Genomic DNA, 23,960 nt, shown 5'->3' with positions numbered 1-23,960 from the left:
AGAGACTGTGGTCTATTGATCTCTAACTCTACCCTGACCCTATAGTGAACCTATTGACTATGACTACACGGTCGCTCACTATGGCTGCCACACTACACACTACCTTTTTTGAAAGGTGCTGCCCTGAGCTGTCTGTAGCTCTTCCTAAAATTTGATGTTGAATCAATAAGGGTTTCTCCGGTAAGGGGGACAATTCCTCATTAGCTTTCTGAGGATCCTGTTGGAAGATTGGACTAACTCTGCCTAACTATTCTAAAGTCATAGACCAAGCAGTGAGGTTAAAAACTATATATGTATGCTGGTATCACTTTAATTACCCATAAGGACCTCAGCCTGGTAACGACACTAGGACTACAGAAAGCAACGTCCTCTTTCCCTGGTTGCACAACATGTGATGGACAGCTCTGCAATTAACGATTTTGTCCTTTGGCAATACATTTGAATTTTCCTGTTTAAGGAACACGAACTTAGCATCCATCAATGTTTTGATGTGGATTCTTTACCCGGAGATTTGTTTATCTAATGCCAGAGCAGATTTATGGCTTTGAACTTCCCCTCTTTTAGACAATTTTCTGGTTCATCCCAGGTCATCTGGCTCCATCTTGACTATGTTGATCAACTTTTCACTTACTGTAATTTAGTAAATATAAGTGGGGAAGGGAAAATACTTTTCCACCCTTGGAGGCTTATGGGTGCCGAAGACAACCAGCGCCCCAGGAGCAATGACAGCCGCATCCTCCAACTTTGGGTTTTGCGCACCGAAACAACCACTGCGTCCACCCGTGCCTTATCCTGCACAGCAGAAGAGGCAGAAAGCTCATCCTCACAATCAGAGGAGGCACATCGCAGGGTACCCGACCCGGCCGGGGTACCCGCGTCTGCGGTGGCTGGGTCAGACTCAGAGTCCAAGACATCAGAGGAGGCAGGGGAAGGAGGGGGTCGTTTTTGCGCACCCCGCCCTCTAAAGGCCACCTCCACCCGGGACACAAAAGCTTCCAGGACTGCTTTAATCGCATCAGTGGACAGTTGAGATCTGGGAGGGCCCTGCGGCCTCCGTGAGGGGGTCAGATGGGGACACATGGTCTGAGGGGTCCATGTTGCACGAATAGAACCAGCCAGCAAACTTTGAAAATTACAGAAAAAATACTTTTTTTTTTTTTGTATGAAAAAAAGGAATGTCACCACATCTGATCAGGGAGGTCTGCACGTGTCAGCGGTGGCTCATGAAAAGAAAGTGAGCTGGGAGCCTCCCGGGCTGAAGGGAGGGGCTCCTCCCCGGAAAAACGCCTCCAGGCACACTCACGGGCCTTCCCAGCAAAAAATCTGGAAAAATGTCCGAAAACGACCCCCCAAGATGGCTGCTGCCATAACTGCAGACAAGGCTACAACAATATGGCAACCAGTGCGGCAATAGCACCCCACAGGGGGACCCCCCGCCAGCCCTACTATACCATTCAGCCCTGGAGGACCCGCACGAGGCCCCCCCGCACCATCGGCAGAGCGCTGCGAACGGCGCATCCCCCGGTCCCCCATGCGGCCTGCACACTAGGCCCCAGCCTCAGGTAGGCTCAAGCAGTCCCCCACGTGTGAGAGGGAGGGGGACACAACAGGACAAAGGGAAACCCTGGAGTGTGAGGGTCCGACCATCCCAGGAAGAGGGCCCTTGTCCACCCCAAAATCCGCCAGGGAAGGGGGGGGATGTGTAGTCACCATAGCGGAAACACAGGAAGGCGCCATCTCATGACAGGACCCCATGCCACCGGAGTAGGGGGGCTGTCGGCCAAATAGGAACGCTGCGACATAAGTCTAGACCCTGTCGTGTGCGTCCTGGCGAGACATTTAACTCGCGGGGCCAGACTATGTCGTGGCCAACCCAGCGCGGAGCTAAGGCCTGCACGCGCTTGATGGCCAGACTGGGGTGACCACTGGATATGGGGGTCTAGTCTGTCGCCTAGGCCGGCATAATTGCTTGAAGATCTCACAGGAAAAACATTCGATAAAAAAAAAAAAAAAAAGACTAGCTATAAAAAAAATCTACATAAAAAAAATTACTCGCCAGGACCAAAGATCCCAGCAAGGAACTAGGTCCTTACTCCTGACTAGGCAGATTAAAACTGACATCCTATGCAGGGACAGAGAGGGTATACCCCCAGGGACTGCCTATAGGCGTAGCCAGAAATTCTTTCTGCCTAGTGTCCTACTCCTGTAGGGGGGCGGTACTACCCTACTGATATGCATCAGAGGACTTTGTTCGTCAATGAACAATAGAGAAAAAGTAATGACATAAAAACTAGAAGCTTAAAGGAATTGCCACCTTTAGGTTTGACTTTTTAGGAAGTTGTTGATATCATAAATCTGTTTTAAACTGAAAACCCTGTTAGCTGTGCAAGCATAATTAACATTGTTTTTCATCTATTCAAATTCGGGCTCATTAACATGTTCACCAAATTGTTTGTTCACAGCTTCAGCCCCAGTACCTATAGTATTCTAGCATTTGTATGCATACCAGCATCCATGAACCCAGATGATGAAAGCAGAACTATAGCAAAACTTTTTCCTGGTGCCTCCATGGCAGCATACAGGTGATAGAGCTCAACCTCGACTCCTCCCTCAGGACTAGTGAATTGCATAAAAGAAGACCTGGCCCCCTATCCCATCATTCTCCTTTTTTTCCTCATACCTTCTTGACTGGTGAAGAGTAGCAGCACGTCCATACCTCTGCCGTTGGCAGCTTCCCCCGAGTTGAGCCTCTCCAGTGCACAGTCCCTCTTCTCGGGTCGCTCAAAGCACTAAATAGAGTGGGAGCCCCCTTCTGTGGATCTTTGGGGTATTAATCTGCAGGGTTTCCTCATAGGAACACCACCCTGCCTTTTAAATTTTGATGTCTGGCACAGTGGGATCGCTAGAGGATCAGCTTATTCCTTTCCTCTCTTACAGGTTGTTCTATTAATTTCTTAATCCACCTCCTTTCTTGCTAAATTCATTACCAGGGTCTCTCAGGGGTTAAAAATGTCGTTTTCTTTGAATGTACCTTTGTATGACCGCCCTAGTGTGTCCAGACGCCGTCCTGGCTGCTCATGGCATTGCAGTATCCCCTCCGGCAGCTTCCTGTTCTAAGACGCCACCTCCTCCGAGCTCAGTCAGTCAGAATGCTCTGGCGGCCATTTTGGATGAGGGAAACAGGGCAAAAATTTTTCCCTTTTAAACGTTCACAAAATAAAAAAATAAAAAAAGTAATTCCTGGACCTCCCCCCACCCCTAATGAATATCCTCGTTAAGATATAAGCAGAACTCAGGGAGCAGTTCACTGCCTCTTTTGCTTGAGTGGCGCCCTGCTCCTCCCGAGCCGATAAGCCCTGCTGGTAATTTAAAAAAATAAATAAATTTGGGGGGAAAAGTTTTTTGCTTTTTGCCCGCCAGCAAATTTCCGTACAAATTTTATTTACGTGTTCCTTCTCGCACTTCTCTTATCTCTAAGCTGATCCTCCTGCTGTCCTACCATGAGCCATTCATCCCGCAATCAAGATCCTCCCTGCAATAGGTATGTGACCATCTATTGGTAAGTAAAATAAAAAAAAAAAAGAAAGAGCACGGCTGATGGAGATACCCATTCTTCTCTTTCTCCAGTCCTGCACACTCCAAGAGGTCTGGGAAATCCTCCAGACATCGTGAGGACTACAGCCTGGATAGAAGGTCCCGATCATCTCGGCACAGATCCTATGACAGGTCAAGGTAATGGCACCAGTACCGTTCTCCTTCGCCTCCTTCCCGCTCCTCAAGGAGGAAGTGCTGGGCCTGCGGGGCAACCCCGCTTCTGGACAAGCTAGTCTGCAAGAGCTGCCTCAGGGAATACGCAGTTGACCGAGAATCAGAAAGCCGACAAGTTGCTGACTTTCTAAAGCAAACAATGAGGGACTCTTTCTCGGAACTGGCAGCCTTGGTTCCCGCTCCGACACCGACTCCAGGCACCCAGACTCAGCAGGCAGCTTCTGATACACCAGGCCCATCAACAGCCAGCCTTCCTCTACCTCCACCAGGCCGCCAAGCCAGGGAGGCCTCCCCAGAGGAACACTCGGAGGAGTCGGCAGAAGAATCAGAACCCTCAGGGTTCAGTTACACAATGATTCCTTCCTTCATTCAGGCTGTTAATACAGCGATCGAATGGGAAAATGCTGAGGAACCTCCTCAAACATCTAAGAGGTACTTCCCCTTTCTCAAGAGGAAAGAAATTGTTTTCCCATTGATGGGAGAAATCAGGGAAGTGATTCAGGATGAGTGGCAGAGAACGGACAAAAAATTCTCCTTAGGCCGCTTCAACAAACTGTATCCTTTGGCTGAATCCGATTCGCAGATGCTAAATCCCATGCCGGTGGTGGATGCGGCTATAGTCCGTCTAGCCAAAAATGTCACCCTCCCTTTGGATGACTCTACCTCCTTCAAGGATCCCCTAGATAGATGTATCGATTTGGATCTTAAGAGAGGCTATCTCGAAGCAGGAGCAGCATGCAAACCAGCGATTGCACTTACCTCTGTCTCAACGCGATCAGAGCCTGGACAGACAACGTCGAGACGGCCTTACGACAGAACAACCCCAGAGAGGATATAATCAAGGCACTAGAGGAGCTCAGACTATCGGCTGATTTTGTTGGTGAAGCAGCCATAGATACAATTCGGGGAGAGGTTAGATCAAGCTATTTCAAGAGTGACGGGTGGAAAGTCAGGTCTTTTACCACAAGATCGGAAAGTGAGAAATCCTAGAGCTCATACGGCAAGATTTCGCCCAACCAACGTCAGGGATTTCAGGAATCCAAGACCTCAGAGACGGCAGAAGGCCCTGGAGGGGCACGCAGTCTACTTTCCTGACTCCCCGTAAAAACAGAACCCTATCGGCTCCGCAAGAACCCGCTAAGCCCTTTTGACGCCAGGGGGACGCGGGACCTTCAGGTGGGAACAAGATTGAAGTTCTTTCTGCCAAAATGGGTTCAGCATTGCCAGGATCCTTGGGTCCTGTCAACAATTGGCTCAGGCCACTCCTGGAATTTCTATCATCTTCCTCCTCTGTCCTTTTTTCAAGAAACGAGAATTCCAACATCGCCTCAGAAGGCTCAGACCTTGTTACAGTACATAAAATTGCTTCAGATGCAAGGGGCAGCTATCCCAGTGCCAGCTGCAGAGCGCTTCACAGGTTTTTACTCCCCTCTTTTTCTGGTGCGAAAAGAACAGGAGACTGGAGACCTGTCATAGACCTGAAGAGGCTCAACAAGTATATAAATCTAGAGAGCTTCAAGATGGAGTCGTTACAGACGATCATCCAGGTGGTACAGCCAGGGGATTGCATGATTTTGATCGACCTACAGGATGCCTACCTGCATATTCCAATCAATCCAATATTCCAAAGATTCCTGAGGTTTGCGGTAGGTCAGACCCACCTGCAGTTTCAGGGTCTACCTTTTGGCCTCTGCACCTCACCTCGGGTGTGCGCGTAAATCCTCATCTCGGCACTGGCACCATTACGGGAGAGAGGCTTATGAGTACACCACTACCTGGACGACATCCTCCTCTTAGCCAACAGCCCAGCACAGCTCATTTCCCACAGGGACATACTACTATGGTCCCTATCGGAGCTAGGTTGGCTCGTAAACCATGCCAAGAGTCATCTCATCCCCTCCCAACAAATGATCTATCTGGGCATACTTTTCAATACACAGAGGGGAACTGTGTCATTGCACGTTCAGAAGATAGAGGTTATTATGAAGAGGGTTATGACAGCTCACCAAATAACGGCATCCCAGTGTCTGAGCCTCATAGGCACAATGTCAGCGTGCATTCCTGTGGTTCCATGGGCCCATTGGCACTTAAGATATTTTCAGACGGGCTTCCTGTCGCAATGGAAGAGACGGTGTCTCTCTCAGAAGATCCTCCTATCCAGCTTGATGCGCAGGAGCCTGCACTGGTGGACAAATCGGAGGAACCTATCCAATTCTCGGCAATTGGGCTAATTTCCCTGGATCGTAATTACATCCGATGCCAGTGGCCTAGGCTGGGGAGCTCATTGCGGGGAAACCGGTGTACAGGGGAGATGGACCTACCCCACAAGAGGGATAGTCTCGAACATCCTAGAGATGAGAGCGGCCTTTCTAGCGCTAACGTCATTAGCTTCTCTGATACAGGGTCAGAGAGTAGTGCTCCATCTAGACAACAGAGCAGCAGTCTCCTACCTGCAAAGGCAGGGCGGAACCCGAAGCAGATCTCTGCTCAGGGAAGTGGAGCCGGTAATGCTTTGGGTAGAAAAAAATCTCGTAGACCTGAGGGCAGTTTACCTCCCAGGCAGCGCAAATACAGAGGCAGACAGGCTGTCAAGAACGTTTGTGGGCATCAACGAGTGGGCATTACATCCCCACATCTTCAGCTAGATCTGCAAACTCTGGAAAACCCCCCAGGTGGACATGTTTGCCACCGCGGAAAACACAAAGCTAACGAGATTTTTCTCTCGTCTACCACATCCCCAGGCGGAAGCAGTGAATGCTCTCTTGTGCCCATGCACGTTTAGAACAACATATGCCTTCCCTCCTCGGCCGTTGATATTGAAATTTCTTTAGAGGCTCCTCAGGTAACATGTACAGATACTGGTGATCCTACCATTTTGGCCAAAGAGACCTTGGTTTCCCCTGGCCATGTATCTCTCGATGAGCCCTCCAGTCAGAATTCCCTCCTTCCCTCACCTTCTATCTCAAGGGGGACTGACCCATCCAGATCCCCAAAAACTAGACCTTTGAATCTGGAACTTGAGAGGGAAAGGTTTCAGGCCCTAGGTTGTTCCTCGGAGGTTATAACCACCTTAATGAAGGCCAGAAAGTCATCCACAAATGTGGTATATTCAAGAGTATGGAACAAGTTCTTATCCTTTGCCACAGGACGCGGGGTAGACCCAGCCTCGCCCTCCACAACGGATATACTCCGCTTCCTCCAGACAGGTCTCGACCTCGGACTGAGCCTAAGCTCTCTAAAGATACAGGTAGCCGCCATTTCAGCCGCAACAAATAGGAGATGGGCGGAAGACCCGTTAGTGATCACATTTCTCAAGGGAGTCCTGAAAATCAGGCCACCTGTCGGGCATCCATATCCTCAGTGGGACCTGTCTGTGGTTCTGCAAGCCTTATCGGATCAACCTTTTTCCCCTTCAGAAGATGCATCACTATGGAACCTAACCCTGAAGACCATGTTCCTGTTGGCCATCACTTCAGGGAGAAGGATTTCAGAGCTACACGCCTTGGGAATAGGCGAGGACCACATCTCTTTCTTCCCAGACAGGGTGGAACTGCGCCCTCTGCGTGGCTTCACGCCTAAAGTCACAACCCGTGTCATCTCCTGGAACCCTGGCCATTACCGGTATTTTTGGATACGGAATCAGGGGCATGTCACGACTTGGACCTCTTTAGAGTTCTAAGGGCCTACCTGGAATCTACTAGATCCTTCAGGAAATCTCAGAGACTCTTGGTGATTCCCTTCGGCAAAAACTGAGGAAAAGAGGCAACCAGCAGAACGTTAGCCTCTTGGGTCATGAAATTGATTCAAAAAGCTTACAAGTCGAGGAATATGGTCCCTCCAGCGCGGGTGAACGCTCACTCAACTCGAGCAGTCTCGGCTTCTTGGGCAGCAAGGGCTAACGTTTCCTTGGAAACAGTATGCAGGGCCGCCACCTGGTCGTCTCGCCACACATTCCTGAGACACTACCATGTCGATCCAGGTGCTCTCACAACTGTGGAGTTTGGAAAGAGAGCAATCCAAGCGGCGATGTCTGTAACCAATTAAAATACTTTAAGTTCAGCAATAACCCACCCGTCTGAGCTAGTTATTTATCACCTGTATGCTGCCATGGAGGCACCAGGAAAACTGAAAATTGTATCATATTTACCGTAATTTTCCTTTCCTGGTGCCTATCCATGGCAGCATACGCTCCCATCCTGGTATTCTATATTACTGAGAATGATGGGATAGGGGGCCAGGTCTTCTTTTATGCTATTCACTAGTCCTGAGGGAGGAGTCGAGGCAGAGCTCTATCACCTGTCTGCTGCCATGGATAGGCACCAGGAAAGGAAAATTACGGTAAATATGATACAATTTTCCATTTTTTTTTTAATTTTGGATAAAGGGAACGTTATAACCCCTGTCAGGTTGTTTGCCATGTGTGTCCCATTGAGGAAATTTCTCTTCACTTCCTGTCCCATAGCTGAAACAGGAAGTGAGAGGAAATTCCTCCAAAATGAGGGAATCCTAGGTTGTAACCAGGGTAACCAGAACCAGTGTCCCCATTGGAATATTTCCCCTCTATTCCTGTTCTGGTGTCAACCCAAAATGTGGGGTTTTCTTTACTTTCAATAACAGTAAACAGGACAAATAGAGAGGGTGAATCTCCCTAACGGGGGCAAAGACATCAATGAAAACCTGACAAGAGTTCTTATCCCTCCCGTTGCATCCTAAACTACAAAAAATTTAACCGCTTGCCGACCGCCACACGACTATTTACGGTGGCAGTCAGCCCCGTACAGGCAAAATGACGTAGGGCTACGTCGCTCGCCCATGAGCCCCCCTGCTCGTTCCCTGCCTTCCCCGCGCGAGTGACCGGGGGCTCCGATGTTCGCCGGTCACTCGCAATCTCCCGCTGGAGAGGGAGAAAGGCAGGCGGCTAATGTAAACAAAGCCGCCTGTCATTCTCCCTGGTGTAACAACAGAGATCATACGATCCTGCTATGTAGGATCGTATGTCTGTGGTTACATAAAAAGCCACGCCTCTTTACAGTTAGAAGCACGCCCCTAGGGACACACTTAACCCCTTGATCTCTAATAAAGTTAACCCCTTCCCTGCCAGTGTCATTTTTACAGTAACAGTGCATATTTATAGCACTGATTACTGTAGTAATGTCACTGGTACCCCCAAAAGTGTCATAAAATGTCAGGCAAGGGTCCGATTTGTCTGCCACAATGTCGCAGTCACGCAAAAAAAAATTGCAGATCGCCACCATTACTAGTAAAAAACCAAATAAAAATGACAAATCTTTCCCGTAGTTAGTAGACGCAATAACTTTTGCGCAAACCAATCAAAATACGCTTATTGCGATTTTGTTTACCAAACATATGTAGCAGAAAACAAATTGGCCTATAATGTTAAAAAAATTTGATTTTTACAATTTTTTTTTGGAATTTCATATTAAAAAAAAATTGAAAAATATTGATATTTTTTCAAAATTGTCGCTTTTTTTGTTTATACCGCAAAAAGTAAAAATCGCACAGGTGATCAAATACCACCAAAAGAAAGATGTTTGTGGGAAAAAAAGGATGTCAATTTCATTTGGGTACAGCGTTGCACGACTGCACAATTGTCCGTTAAATTCACGCAGTGCCGAATCGCAAAATAGGCCCTGGTCTTTGAGCAGCCAAATCCTCCAGGGCTTAAGTGGTTAAAGTGGTTGTGAAGTCAGGTTTTATTATCCGAATGCATTCTATGCATAATGATAAAAAGCCTTCTGTGTGCAGCAGCCCCCCTCAGCTCCCATAATACTTACCTAAACCCAACTCGATCCAGCAATGTTGCAGGAGTGTATCGACTCTCTCCTCGTTGGCTAAGACTCGATTGGCTCCAGCTGCTGTCAATCAAATTCAGTAAGCCAATGAGGAGGAGAGAGAGAGGGCAGGGCCAGGCCGCGGTTTCGTGTATGAATGGATACACGGAGGTGCGGCTCGGCATGGGTGCCACCATAGCAAGTTGCTTGCTGTGGGGGCACTCAACAGGAGGGAGTGGCCAGGACTGCAGAAGAGGGACCCGAGAAGAGGAGCAACAGAGCAGGGAAGTATAAAATGTTTGCTATTTTTAACAATAGAAAGAAAAAAAATTAGACTTTAGTATCACTTTAAGTCAAACCATAAAGAACATGCAGCACAGGTTACTACCTCAGTGCATATGGACTATAAAGAAGAATGAGAATTGTTATGCTAGTGAGTACTGGGACATAGAGCAGCCATATTAGAGTGATTCTATAGAATATTTTTTTTTAAATAACACACGTTATACTTACCTGCTCTATGCAATGGTCTTGCACAGAGTAGCCCCGATCCTCCTCTTATCAGATTCCCCTGCCAGTGCTCCTGGCTCCCCCTGCCTGTATGTGCCCCCATAGCAAGCCGCATGCTATGGGAGCACTTGTGCGTGCTCACTGCCGTTCCAGCTCTGTAGGTCCACCCCCCTCTACACTGGCTGTGATTGACAGCAGCAGGAGCCAATGAGCCAATGAGGAGAGAGAGAGCCTTAGGAGCCTCGGCCCCCAGATTGATATTGGGTTCAGATAAGTATAAGGGGGGTCTGGGAGGAAGAAGTTGCTTACAGAAGGTTTTTTTACCCTAATGCATAGAATGCATTAAGGTTAAAAAAAAACTTTTGCCTTTAGAACCACTTCAAACCTTACTGATAGGGATGCTCTAGAGCAATGCTCATAAGAGGAGGCGAACCCTTGACAGGCCAGAAATCTACGCAGCAGTCTACAATGCATTGCATGTCCAAAAGCAGTTTCCTCAGTGCCTCTTACATTCACCTGGTGAAATCTCATAAAGGTGTGAACTAAAAACAGGGTTGCGGCCCTGCAGACCTGAACCACTGATGCCCGATGACAGCCCAGGAGGCAACAACACCTCTGGCAGAATGAGCCATCACTGAAGTGGAGCCTTTCCTTTCAGATCATAGGTTTGAGAGATAAGCTAACAAATTCAACTACTTTTTGGCAAAAATGATGTCGGAGCTTGAAGAATTTTGTCATAGTGGAGTACCAGAAATGGCTCCTAGCAAGAGAGAGACGTTAATTCTGACACCCTTCATGCGGAAGTAATAGCAACAAAAAACAGCATCCTCCATGTCAAAATAACTAAAAAGGTCCCAAATGGGTTCAAAAAGTGGCCTCTATAAAACTGACAGCACCAAACTGGGATCCCATGGGGAAAAAGGTGACCTGACTGGAGGAATCATGAACATGATACATTGAACAAAGGCATGCTTTAAAGATTGAGCAGCATTTGGCCTTTGAAAGAAAACTGCAAAGGCCAAAATCTGCCGCTTGATTGTACTCATGGCCAGATTCATATAAACCCCAGACTGGAGAAAAGTCAAGATCTGGCTCACAACGTATTTTCGAGGATGGAACTTGCTTGCAAAGCTTACCCCCATCTCCCCATCTTTTAGCCCTGCATCGCCTGCTACTTCTATGTTCTCCACCCAATCACACGTATACCTAAGAGGTTGCAGTAACCATGCTCTCAGCACAGAAAAGCTGTTCCCATTGGAAACATATACAGTGCCTTGCGAAAGTATTCGGCCCCCTTAAACTTTGACCTTTTGCCACATTTCAGGCTTCAAACATAAAGATATAAAACTGTAATTTTTTGTGAAGAAACAACAAGTGGGACACAATCATGAAGTGGAACAAAATTTATTGGATATTTCAAACTTTTTAACAAATAAAAAACTGGAAAATTGGGCGTGCAAAATTATTCAGCCCCCTTAAGTTAATACTTTGTAGCACCACCTTTTGCTGCGATTACAGCTGTAAGTTGCTTGGGGTATGTCTCTATCAGTTTTGCACATCGAGAGACTGAAATTTTAGCCCATTCCTCCTTGCAAAACAGCTCGAGCTCAGTGAGGTTGGATGGAGAGCGTTAGTGAACAGCAGTTTTCAGTTCTTTCCACAGATTCTCAATTGGATTCAGGTCTGGACTTTGACTTAGCCATTCTAACACCTGGATATGTTTATTTGTGAACCATTCCATTGTAGATTTTGCTTTATGTTTTGGATCATTGTCTTGTTGGAAGACAAATCTCCGTCCCATTTTCAGGTCTTTTGCAGACTCCATCAGGTTTTCTTCCAGAATGGTCCTGTATTTGGCTCCATCCATCTTCCCATCAATTTTAACCATCTTCCCTATCCCTGCTGAAGAAAAGCAGGCCCAAACCATGATGCTGCCACCACCATGTTTGACAGTGGGGATGGTGTGTTCAGGGTGATGAGCTGTGTTGCTTTTACGCCAAACATAACGTTTTGCATTGTTTTTGGTTTCATCTGACCAGAGCACCTTTTTCCACATGTTTTGGTGTGTCTCCCAGGTGGCTTGTGGCAAACTTTAAATGACACTTTTTATGGATATCTTTAAGAAATGGCTTTCTTCTTGCCACTCTTCCATAAAGGCCAGATTTGTGCAGTATACGACTGATTGTTGTCCTATGGACAGAGTCTCCCACCTCAGCTGTAGATCTCTGCAGTTCATCCAGAGTGATCATGGGCCTCTTGGCTGCATCTCTGATCAGTCTTCTCCTTGTATGAGCTGAAAGTTTAGAGGGACAGCTAGGTCTTTGTAGATTTGCAGTGGTCTGATACTCCTTCCATTTCAATATTATCGCTTGCACAGTGCTCCTTGGGATGTTTAAAGCTTGGGAAATCTTTTTGTATCCAAATCCGGCTTTAAACTTATCCACAACAGTATCTCGGACCTCTCTGCGCTTTAAACGGACCTCTGAGACTATCACAGTGCAGGTGCATTTATATGGAGACTTGATTACACACAGGTGGATTCTATTTATCAGCATTAGTCATTTAGGTCAACATTGGATCATTCAGAGATCCTCACTGAACTTCTGGAGAGAGTTTGCTGCACTGAAAGTAAATGGGCTGAATCATTTTGCACGCCCAATTTTTCAGTTTTTTGTTAACAAAGTTTGAAATATCCAATAAATTTAGTTCCACTTGATGATTGTGTCCCACTTCTTGTTGATTCTTCACAAAAAAACTGAATTTTTGTAAAATTTTACCGTAAAATTCCTTTCTCTGAGTCCTCCGACAGTCGCCGCCCACTCACAAGTCTTCACCAATGGGTATTGACCTTTGCTCCGCAGGAGTAGCTAGGCAACAAGAATTGTTAATACAAAAGCTTTTAGCATAGACACACCCCTAGGGGCTGTCCCCTCAGTCAATACCTCCCTGCACCAGCATTCCCAACTCAGTTTGGTAGCATAGCAGTAAGAGTACACAAAAACCCCAAAAGAGGGGCGGGGGGCGGCGACTGTCGGAGGACTCAGAGAAAGGAATTTTACGGTAAGATTTTACAAAAATTCAGTTTTCTCTTATGTCCTCCGACAGTCGCCGCCCACTCACAAGTCTTCACCAATGGGATGTCCCAAAGCAGTGTAGACATGAGGGGTGGGAGACGCAACCGTAGAAAAGGCAACGCAGTACCCACATCAGGGAAAGGAACCTTACCACAGTAAGAGAACCAACTGGGCAACAGGAAAACGTGCTCAACAGGAGCAACAACCCAGGAAAACAAGTAACCCAGGGGTAAAACACCCCAACAACCAAGGGCCCACAAAAACAAGGGTCCCTAGGAAACTGCCGCACTGAGAACTTTACGGCCAAAGGAGGCATCAGCTGATGCCTCAACATCCACCTTATAGAACTTATAGAGAAGGTGTGAACGGACGACCAAGTAGCCGCCTTACACACCTGGGCCACAGAAGCCTGATGACGATAAGCCCAAGACGTACTCAAAGACCTGGTAGAATGCGCCTTCACAGGGAAGGGAGGAACCTTCCTCTTCAAGGCATAGGCTTGCTCAATGATCTGTCTGATCCATTTGGCGATGGTCGCAGCCGACGCCGCCGTGCCCTTCCGAGGTCCCTCAGAGGGAATCCGACTTGCGAAAAGATTTAGTGGACGACAGGTAAACCCTGATCGCCCGGACAACATCCAAGGAATGTAAGGCAACCTCCTTCGGATGCTTAGGCTTCGCGCAGAGCGAAGGCAAGACAATGTCTTCATTCAGGTGAAATTCCGAGATCCTTTTCGGAAGAAAAGATGGGTTAGGCTGCAGGACCACCTTATCCTTGTGGACCACCAGGTAGGGAGAATTGCAGGACAAAGCCGCCAGCTCCGACACACTGCGAGCCGAAGTGATCGCCACCAAAAAAGCAACCTTTGTGGACAACAGAGACAACGAGATCTCCCTGATCTTTTCAAAGGGAGCCTGTTGCAACACGGACAGAACCAAGTTCAAGTCCCATGGAGGTAAAGGGTCCCTCCTAGGAGGGGCCAAATGTCGCACCCCCTGAACAAAGGTGCTAACCAATGAATTAGACGCCACAGGGCGTTGAAAGAGAACGGCCAGCGCAGAAATCTGACCCTTAATCGTGGCCAATGCCAAACGCTGGTCCACGCCCGTTTGAAGGAAAGCCAACACTCTCGACACCGAGTATGAGCGAGGGGAATACCCCCTGGACTCACACCAGGCAAAATAAGCCTTCCAAGTACGGTAGTAAATCTTCCCCATAGAGGCTTTTCTAGCCTTGATCAAAGTGGGAATGACCTCAGGGGAGAGACCCCTATCCTTCAGGACCTGGCTTTCAACAGCCAGGCCGTTAAAGCCAGCGACTGTAAAACAGGATAGAATATCGGTCCTTGAGACAGGAGATCTTCTCGAAGTGGCAGACGCCACGGAGCGTCGACCGCCAGATTTACGAGGTCTGCGTACCAAGACCGGCGAGGCCAGTCTGGCGCCACCAGAATCACCGTGTGCGGTTCCGAGGCTAACCTGCGAAGAAGCCTGGATAGCAGTTGAATCGGTGGAAAGGAATACATCAGACGATACTGATGCCAGGGCGCCACTAATGCGTCTGAGGCGTCTGCCCGAGGATCGCGCGTCCGTGCCACGAACCTTTCCACCTTGTTGTTTAGACGAGACGCGAACAGGTCCACATCCGGGGACCCCCACTTCGCGCACAACATCTGGAAGACATCCGGGTGAAGGGACCATTCTCCCTGGTCCAGGGTCTGGCGACTCAGAAAATCCGCCTGCCAGTTCTCCACCCCCAGAATGTGAACTGCCGTTATCGCCGGGACGTGCGTCTTGGCCCAAGACAGAATGTCGGCTACTTCCCGAGCCGCTCGGGCACTCCTGGTGCCCCCTTGGTGGTTGATGTAGGCCACCGCGGTGGCATTGTCCGTCTGAACCAGAACTGGACGGCCCCGAAGCCGGTCCGTCCATCTCAGAAGGCAAAGCTTTATCGCTCTCAATTCCAGAATGTTGATCGGAAGGGAGGACTCCTCCTCCGACCAAGTTCCCTGGGCGGACAGAACGCCCAGAACACCACCCCAGCCCGACAGGCTGGCATCCGTGGTGATTACCGTCCATGATAACGGACGAAAAGACTTGCCCCCCCGACACCGCCGGGGACTGGAGCCACCACAGAAGATCCCTTCTGGTGCCGTGGCTCAAAGAGATCCGCAGATCCAGGGATTGCGGCCGCCCGTCCCACTCGGCCAGAATCTCCGCTTGGAGACCCCGTGTGTGAAACTGGGCAAAAGGGATCGCCTCGAACGACGAGACCATTAAACCTAGACATCTCATGCATGTCCGGAGAGACGAGTGTCGGTTGTCCCTGAGGGACCTGACCTCGTCCTGAAGAGTCCGAAGCTTGTCCTCCGGGAGGAAGACCTTTGCTTGGACAGAGTCCAGAATCATCCCCAGATAGGGAAGACGAACCGAAGGACACAGAGTCGACTTCGGAATGTTGATGGTCCAACCGAACTCCTGCAGTGTCCGCATCGTGGTGGACAGGTCGGTCAACAGGCTCTGACTGGCGTTTGACCGTATCAGGATATCGTCCAGATACCCCAAGACAGCAATGCCCTGTGCTTGCAACAGGGCCAGAACCGGCGCCAGCACTTTGGTAAAAACCCGCAGAGCCGAAGCGAGACCGAAAGGTAACGCCACGAATTGGTAGTGATCCTCCGCAATGGCGAACCGAAGGTACCTCTGGTGACCCTCGAAAATGGGAATGTGTAGGTACGCATCCTTCAGATCGATGGAGGCCATGAATTCCCCCGAACTCAGGGCAGCCACCACTGAGCGCAGGGATTCCATGCGGAACTTGCGAACCCGCACAAAGCGGTTCAGAGCTTTCAAGTCCAGAATCGGACGCACCTTGCCCTCCTTTCTGGGCACAGTGAACAGATTGGAGTAAAATCCCTGCCGGCCGAGAGAGAAATTCGATCTTGTATCCAGATCGAACGATTTCCTGAACCCATCTGTCCCGAATGCGGGCCAGCCAAGGTTGTAGGAAACCGCGCAGACGTCCCCCCACCCCAGAAACAGGTGAGGGCGCCCCTTCAGGCGGAAATGGTATGGGAAGTTGAACCGGACCGGCCGGACTTCTGCTTCCCCGCCCACGGCTTCTTCTGGGAGCCTTGGCCTTTGAAGGGCTTGCCCTTGGACTGTGACCGAAAAGCACAAAAGGACCCCTGAGAGGGCCTAGACGAGGAATTCCTCTTTCCCCGGAAAGACTTATGCTTGAAAGACTGGGGCAGGAGAGTACTCTTGCCCCCCGTAACCCCTTTTATCAGGGTATCCAAAGCCTCGCCAAAAAGGCGAAATCCCGCGTAGGGAAAATCCGCCAGCGTTTTGCGAGAAGATTGGTCGACCGACCAATTCTTCAGCCAAATCAGACGACGGTTTAGTACCGCCACGCTGGACAGGCGTGCAGCCAAGGGAGCTAAATTCAAGTCTGCATCGCACAAGTACATGACACCCTGATGGATCTGGTCCACCATAGCCAACGTGGTAGGCAGGGCGGAATCAGCCGCCAAGGTGCGCCTGAGCATCTTGGTCCAATCAGCAACAGCCTGTGCCGCCATAATGGAAGCAAAAATAGGCTTCAGCATAAACCCAGCCACCATATAGGCATGACGGGCAAGAGACTCTATTCTCCTGTCCGTAGGGTCCCGGAAAACCGGAGTATCCTCAGAAGGCACCGCAGTAGCTTTGTTCAAAACGGCTACCGCATGATCCACCGGAGGCGCCAGACACCAACGCTCGTCGGTGGCAGGTGCAAACGGATAAAGCAATTTAAACTTATTTGGCACAGTAAAAGGCTTCTTCAAATTGCGTCACTGTTCATTAACAGTATGGTGAAATTCAGCAGGGCAGGGGAAAACCTGCGCTGATTTGCGAGCCCTCTGTGTACCAAAGGCAGACATCCTAGCAGGAGGAGTAGGCTCATCCTCCAGGTGCAAGGTATCCTTTATGGAAGCAATCAGCTCATTCATGAGTGCAAGCTCTTCAGGCGAGCCAGGGGGAGAAACATCAACCCCCTCCACCTCAGGCTCCCCCTCAGACCCCACAAGGTCCAAAGATGAGCGGGACCCCGAGAAGGGTACGCCAGCCACAGCAGCCACATCGCCCTCTGAATCAGAGGAAATGGATAACCTGGCCCTTTTTGCGGATCGTTCAGCCAGCAGCATCTGCACCTGAGACACTAAGGAAGCCACTACAGTGGTCAGATCGGCCCCCTCGGGGGGTGCGGCAGCCCCCTGGTCCCCCACCAGGGCGGGGGGAAACTTGCTATCCTGAGAATCCATGCCCCAGTACAGAAAAGTATAAAGGTACTGGCCCTTTAATACCACGGCGAGCGCAGCCCACCGCACACTGCCGTATGCACTGACCCCGCAGGGATAGACAATACTGAGCAAGGAATGACAGGACAAAAAGGTAAAAACCTGGAGAGAGCACACCAGACTGCTGCCACCGATCGCTGTTCCCAGAGAAAGAGGAAGTGATGCAATGCTGACTGATTGATATAGCCTATGGAAGGCTCCAGCAAAATGGCCGCTCGGCCGAGGGAAAAGGCTACAAGAAAATGGCGCCGCCATGTGCATGATGAGTATCGCCCGCCAAAATGGCGGCGAATGGCGCCAAAACTCGGCGCTGCAGAGGACAGGGCCGGTCACAGTATACAGGCATAAAAATGGCAGCGACCGCCGCATACACACATGTCTGCACACAAACTGCACCCAGAGCATGTTAAATAGCTGAGCAGGATGACCCCCCCTCGCATCCCACAGGCAGTGCAGTCACAAAGGGATCTGACAGGGAGCCCGCAGTTACACAGACATGGAGGGTAAGACACAGCCACAGACTGACACCCATACAGAAGGTCCCCACACAGAAGGTGCTTACCGTACCAGATGGTGTGGGGAGCCGTCTCCAGCGACAAACCGCTATCAGGGCAGACAGGGAGTGCCGCAGCCAGGACACTTTGCGGACCACAGTCACGGCGTCCAGTGAGGTAGCCACCCCACAGGCAGCATCCCTGCAGCGAACAGGGATGGGTCGTTCAATTTGCCAGGGTAAAACCTAAGCTGAACGCTCGATGGCAGGCCGGGGATCCATCTGGCTCTCAGCCCTGGGATCCAGGGCGGCCAGTCCGAGACCCAGCTCCGCATGATGATTCTTCATCAGAAGATCCCTAAACTAAGACTGCCAAAATAACAGCTAGCAAGGAAAAGAGAAAAATACTTGAAATAAAATCAAAGAAAGGGTAGAAGGCTGAGACAGAGCCCCAGCACAGGACAGCCAGCTACTCCTAAGCTAGGCAAAGTCAAACTGAGTTGGGAATGCTGGTGCAGGGAGGTATTGACTGAGGGGACAGCCCCTAGGGGTGTGTCTATGCTAAAAGCTTTTGTATTAACAATTCTTGTTGCCTAGCTACTCCTGCGGAGCAAAGGTCAATACCCATTGGTGAAGACTTGTGAGTGGGCGGCGACTGTCGGAGGACGTAAGAGAAATTACAGTTTTATATCTTTATGTTTGAAGCCTGAAATGTGGCAAAAGGTCGAAAAGTTCAAGGGGGCCGAATACTTTCGCAAGGCACTGTATATGGACACTTAGCATTAAAGCCCACCCACTCAGTGGCCGCATATATGCTTATAGCTGGGGTAAACAGGTTAAGGTGACTGAGATTTATTATTTTGCATTTGTTTATTTTAACCACTTGCCGACTGCCTAACAACGATTTACGTCGGCAGTCAGCCCCTCACAGGCAAAGTGACGTAGGTCTACATCGCTAGCCTGTGAGGCTCTAGGGAGCAAGCGGGCCGCTGGAGGCGCGCTCCCGCTCGCTCACAGACCCCCCCCCCCTGCGCGAGTGACCGGCAGACCCGATGTCCGCCCGTCACTCGTGATCGTCGGTTACACCAGGAGAAAGGCAGGCGGCTAATGTAAACAAAGCCGCCTGTCATTCTCCCTTGTGTAACAGCACTGATCATACGGTCCTGCTATGTAGGACCGTTGATCTCTGCTGTTACACACACAGCCACATCCAATCACAGTTAGAATCACGCCCCTAGGGACACACTTAACCCCTCCTTCTCAAATAAAGTTAACCCCTTCCCTGCCAGTGTCATTTTTACAGTAACAGTGCATATGTATAGCACTGATTACTGTAGTAATGTCACTGGTACCCCCAAAAGTGTCAAAAATGTCAGTCAAGGGTCCGATCTGTCCACCGCAATGTCGCAGTCCCGCAAAAAAAAAAAAAGAAAAAAAAAAATCGCAGATCGCCCCCATTACTCGTTAAAAAAAAAAAAAAACAATAAAAATGACAAAAATCTTTCCCTTAGTTTGTAAACGCAATAACTTTCGTGCAAACCAATCAAAATACGCTTTTTGCAATTATTTTTACCAAACGTATGTAGCAGAAAACAAATTGGCCTAAAATGTTACAAAATTTTGATTTTTACTTTTTTTTGGGGGGGAATTTCATATAAAAAATGTGAAAAATATTGTTATTTCTGCAAAATTGTCGGTCTTTTTTTGTTTATAGCGCATGATCAAAAAAAAAAGCGCACAAGTGATCAAATACCACCAAAAGAAAGCTCTGTTTGTAGGAAAAAAAGGACGTCAATTTCATTTGGATACATTGTTGCACGACCGCGCAATTGTCTGTTAAAGTCACGCAGTGCCGAATCGCAAAATAGGCCCTGGTCAGGAAGGGGGTAAAATCTTCCGGGGGTTAAGTGGTTAAAGGGATTGTAAAGGCAGAAGTTTTTTTTTTTTTTATCTTAATGCATTTTATGAGTACAGCAGCCCCCCTAATACTTACCTGAGCCCATCTTTATCCATCCATGTTGCAGGAGTGTCTCAACTGCCCAGGACTCGCCTCCTCATTGTCTGAGAGAACAGCGCGGCACGATTGGTTCCAGCTGCTGTCAATCAGTCAGCCAATCAGGAGAGCGTGGGGAGGGGCCGAGTAGTGGCTCTATGTCTAAATTGCCACAGGAAGCTGTGACTTGGCTCGGGTGCCCTCATAGCAAGCTGCTTGCTGTGGGGGCACTTAACAGAAGGGAGGGGCCAGGAGCACAGAAGAGGTACTTAAGAGGAGGATACGGGCCACTCTGTGCAAAACCAGCTGCACAGAGCAGGTAAGTATAAAATGTTTGTTTTTTTATGGTTTTTATTTTTAAAAATTAGACTTTACTATCACCTTAAGGCCCCTTTCACACGATTGGACCTGAAAAACAGACAGGCGGACCTGATCGGCCCACCCATTCTCCTTTATGGAGATGTGTCCGCTGACCCCCGTCTGTCTTCCGATCCGACAAGATCAGTTTAAAACAGACGGATGGCAAAACACTTGCCATCTGTCCGTTTTCATTCGATCACCCCATACAGGAGAGCGGGACTCTGACAGGTCCGTCTTTGCACAGTGAGCAGAGACGGACCGGTCATCCGCCTGCTAAGCGGGGGATCAACGGAGCAATCCCCGCTGAGCTAGCGCAGACTGCCGAGCGAATCCGCCCCATGTGAAAGGGCCTAATGGTAAAGAGGGAGATTTACTAAAGCTGATGTGCACAAACAGGGTGCTTAGAAGTCACAGGACCCTGTACAGCCTATCTGAAAAGCCCCCCTGTGACCTAGTCCTTGACCCCACACCTGACGCTGACATACAGTGCAGAGGTTGTGGAAGTGCTGCTTGTATCGCTTCCACATGAAACCTGACAGTTGCCTTTACATATGTACACACACTCCTGGCCGTTGACCCTGGCTGTGAGCGTGTGTGTTTTGCGCTGTTTTAAAACATTTTGGTGAACAATTTGTTGCAGCTGTGCATAGTAGTAACTACATGAAATTGGCTAAAAACTAGGATGTGAGTGGGATCGTCAGACCTTACTATATCAGTGGGTCTGAAAAAATGTCAGCTATACCTTAACGGTTAATATAACCGGGAACCTCAGGCAACCAAACAATACTAATCAGCAAAAAGGATGTGAGGTGGAAGTGACCATCTCAGAAAGGTTGCACAGAAACTGGGCTCACAAGGTTAAAGGTGCATCAAAAACTTTATTAAGGTGGTAGAATGCAAAAAAGGCATTGAATACAAAAATTACTAAAACAACTATACACAAATGCGTAAGTAATCCGTGGTGTTGGTATGACCCTGGAGACCTGTGTGGGTAGAGAATTGCTGTGTGGCAGCACTACCCAAGCCAATGCTACACATAGTTGTTTTAGTAATTTTTGTATTCAATGCCTTTTTTGCATAGTAGTAACTACTCAGCTTCCAGGTTTAAACCCTCATCCACATTGATCATGGCTTTGAAATTGTGCAACTTCATCTGAAGTCACATGATTTCAAAGCCGCGTTTCAGTCTGAATTCGGAGGAGACTTGAAAGACTTGTGCGGGTTCATGCACAGATGTCTATTGAAATTGCAACCAAAGTCGCCAAAAGTAGAGCAGGAACAACTTTTAGAAATCGGTGTGGAGCTGCAAAGTCAGTGTCGCACCAACTGAGACTGTGCCATTACCAGCAATAGGGTGGGTTTGAAATCGTGCAAGTTCAGCTGAACTCACACGATTTCAAACCCACATGTCAGTGCGAGTTTGGGGGCGATTTGACAGACATCTGTGCGGGTTCCTGAACAGATGTCTACTGAAATCACCCCTGAAGGCACCATTAGGCCCCTTTTACACGGGCACACCGCCCGACGGAGTCTGTTCTGCTCAGCGGGGGGATCGATCCGCCAATCCCCGCTGAGCAGGCGGATGACAGCTTAGTCTCCGCTCTGTGTGCAGAGACGGAGCTATCAGATCCCCGCTGTACTCTATGGGGAGATCGGATGAGAACGGACCACCTGTCCATTCTCATCCGTTCCGATCCTCCAGACGGATAGAAAATAGGGTTTCCATCCGTCCGGATTTCACTGACAGGATCGGATAGCAGCGGGTGTCAGCGGAGAGGACTCCGCTGCCCCATAGGGATGCATGGAGCATCCAATCATGTCCGCTTGAAAAACTGACAGGCGGATCGATCGCCCGTGTGAAAGGGGCCTAAGTGCAGAAACTAATTTTAGGGATCAGTGGTGCGGTGCCACAAAGTCAGAATCGTACCGATTTGGACAGTGCTATTGCTGGCAATGGGCTCTGATTTTACATGTCAAATCAGCCTGATGTGAACAGGGGCTTATTGTCAAAGCTTAATTGAACAAGTTGAAGTTAGGTGCTGATTGGTTAGTATGCACAGCTGCACCAGATTCTGTGTGCACCAGTTTTAGTTTATCCCGCCCAGAGAGCATTATTTTATCGGATTTTTGTGCTGCAGCATTCTTTACTCAATTTTCAGGGTTTTTTTTTTTTTTTTTCTTACTGCGTGTAACTGGCTTAGGCTGGCCATACAGGAGTCTTTTTTTTTTTTTTTTTTTAACCAGTTGAATGTGGGAATCCCTTGCACTGGTTCTACACTGAGAACGGAGCAATCAGTTCCGCTCTGAGCAGTCACCACTGTGCTCTGGAAGTGGAGGGGCCAGATCAGCAGGCTCTCAGCGGTGCGCTGAAAGGCTGAGCCAGCTACTACTCCTGGGCAAATCCCGACATATACTGTCAGGATCCTTGCAAAACTTTGGCCCTACTTCTCCTTTCAGCAAAGTCTCTCTGTGGCAGGGGCCATGAAATAGTAACAACTTTTCTAGATCATTTTTTTTTAGCAGTTTCCTGCATACTAGGCCAAAATGATCTTCTCTTTGATATCCATCAATTTAGTAAAGAATCTTGTTCATCCCTAATTATCATTCGTTTTCCAAAAATTAGCCACTATGATATAAAGGTTGAAATAGCAAGAACATGTAAACCACAAAAATGTTTATGTAAAGTTCCCTTTTTTTTTGGAACCACATCAACCTTACAAAGACGACAATTAGAACTAAAGAGCAACTAGATTTGGTTCCAAAAAAAAGGGAACTTTCCTTTCAAACGTGGACCAACTAACATCTAATGTAGCTGATTGTCAGTACAGTGATTCGTATGTGGTCCTTTCCCCGGTAATTCTATGGAGTATAGCGATATATCTATCATAAACACAAACCGAGAGATAAGCAACAATCACCTCACAGCTCAGATCTCCTCAAACTACAGCCGCGCTTTTCTCTCCTCACATGAACGAACAGCCGCGTCTTTTGCTGCAATCTGATTGGCTCCTACCACATTCGGCGCCTTCCCTCCTCACGCGACCTTCCGCGCCTTGTTACGCAATCTGATAGGTTGCCCCGCACTCAGCACCACAGAGCGACAGGGAGGAGTTCCAGCTGCATGAACAGCATGGCGCTCCGCCCATATAGGACAGGGACATTCAGGTAATTCAGCAGCCTTTCCTGGAAGCAGCACTAAAATTCGGCTAGATAAATTAGTTGAGCTGAAATGATTGCTTAAAGGGTTAGTTCACCTTCTTGCAAAAATGAAAAAGGTGAACAACTAGCCAACATCCTCCCCACTCCTAGGCTAGCTGCTTTGATGATTGTTATCTGCTGCATCTCTCCCAACTTTTTGAGATGGGAACAAGGGACACCTATTAGAAAAAGTAAATAGGCAAAGGACACACCCCCTCAAAGGAGAATTATAAAAAAAATATATATATTTAAGCCCAAAAGGGCTTTTTTTTACTGTACCACTGCTATTCCTTTATACTGGCTTTTTAAATGTACAAATGCAACAATTTAGAAATTGGATGAAAGGTTTAGCGCTAAGAAACACTTTTTAAAAGATAAGTGCATTTTATATACAATTATATTGATCAGACCAAAATGAGGAGGAAAGAGGGGT

The 23,960-nt window shown here is 48.5% G+C and overlaps 1 protein-coding gene across 1 annotated transcript in view; it reads right to left on the bottom strand.

The window, feature by feature from the left end:
- Positions 1 to 23,303, bottom strand: part of DMC1 (DNA meiotic recombinase 1) — a gene marked incomplete at its 3' end in the record, with an annotated part of 785,302 nt that extends 761,999 nt beyond the window's left edge. Inside the window, exon 1 of the mRNA XM_082264958.1 lies at positions 23,227 to 23,303. The remainder of the gene's footprint in view (positions 1 to 23,226) is intronic.
- Positions 23,304 to 23,960: the final 657 nt, after the last annotated feature.

Source organism: Pelophylax lessonae (genome assembly GCF_965119305.1).
Source record: "Pelophylax lessonae genome assembly, chromosome: 8".
Classification (NCBI taxonomy): domain Eukaryota; kingdom Metazoa; phylum Chordata; class Amphibia; order Anura; family Ranidae; genus Pelophylax; species Pelophylax lessonae.
Note: the sequence above shows the minus strand (reverse complement) of the source record. Positions and strands in the feature narration are given on the sequence as shown.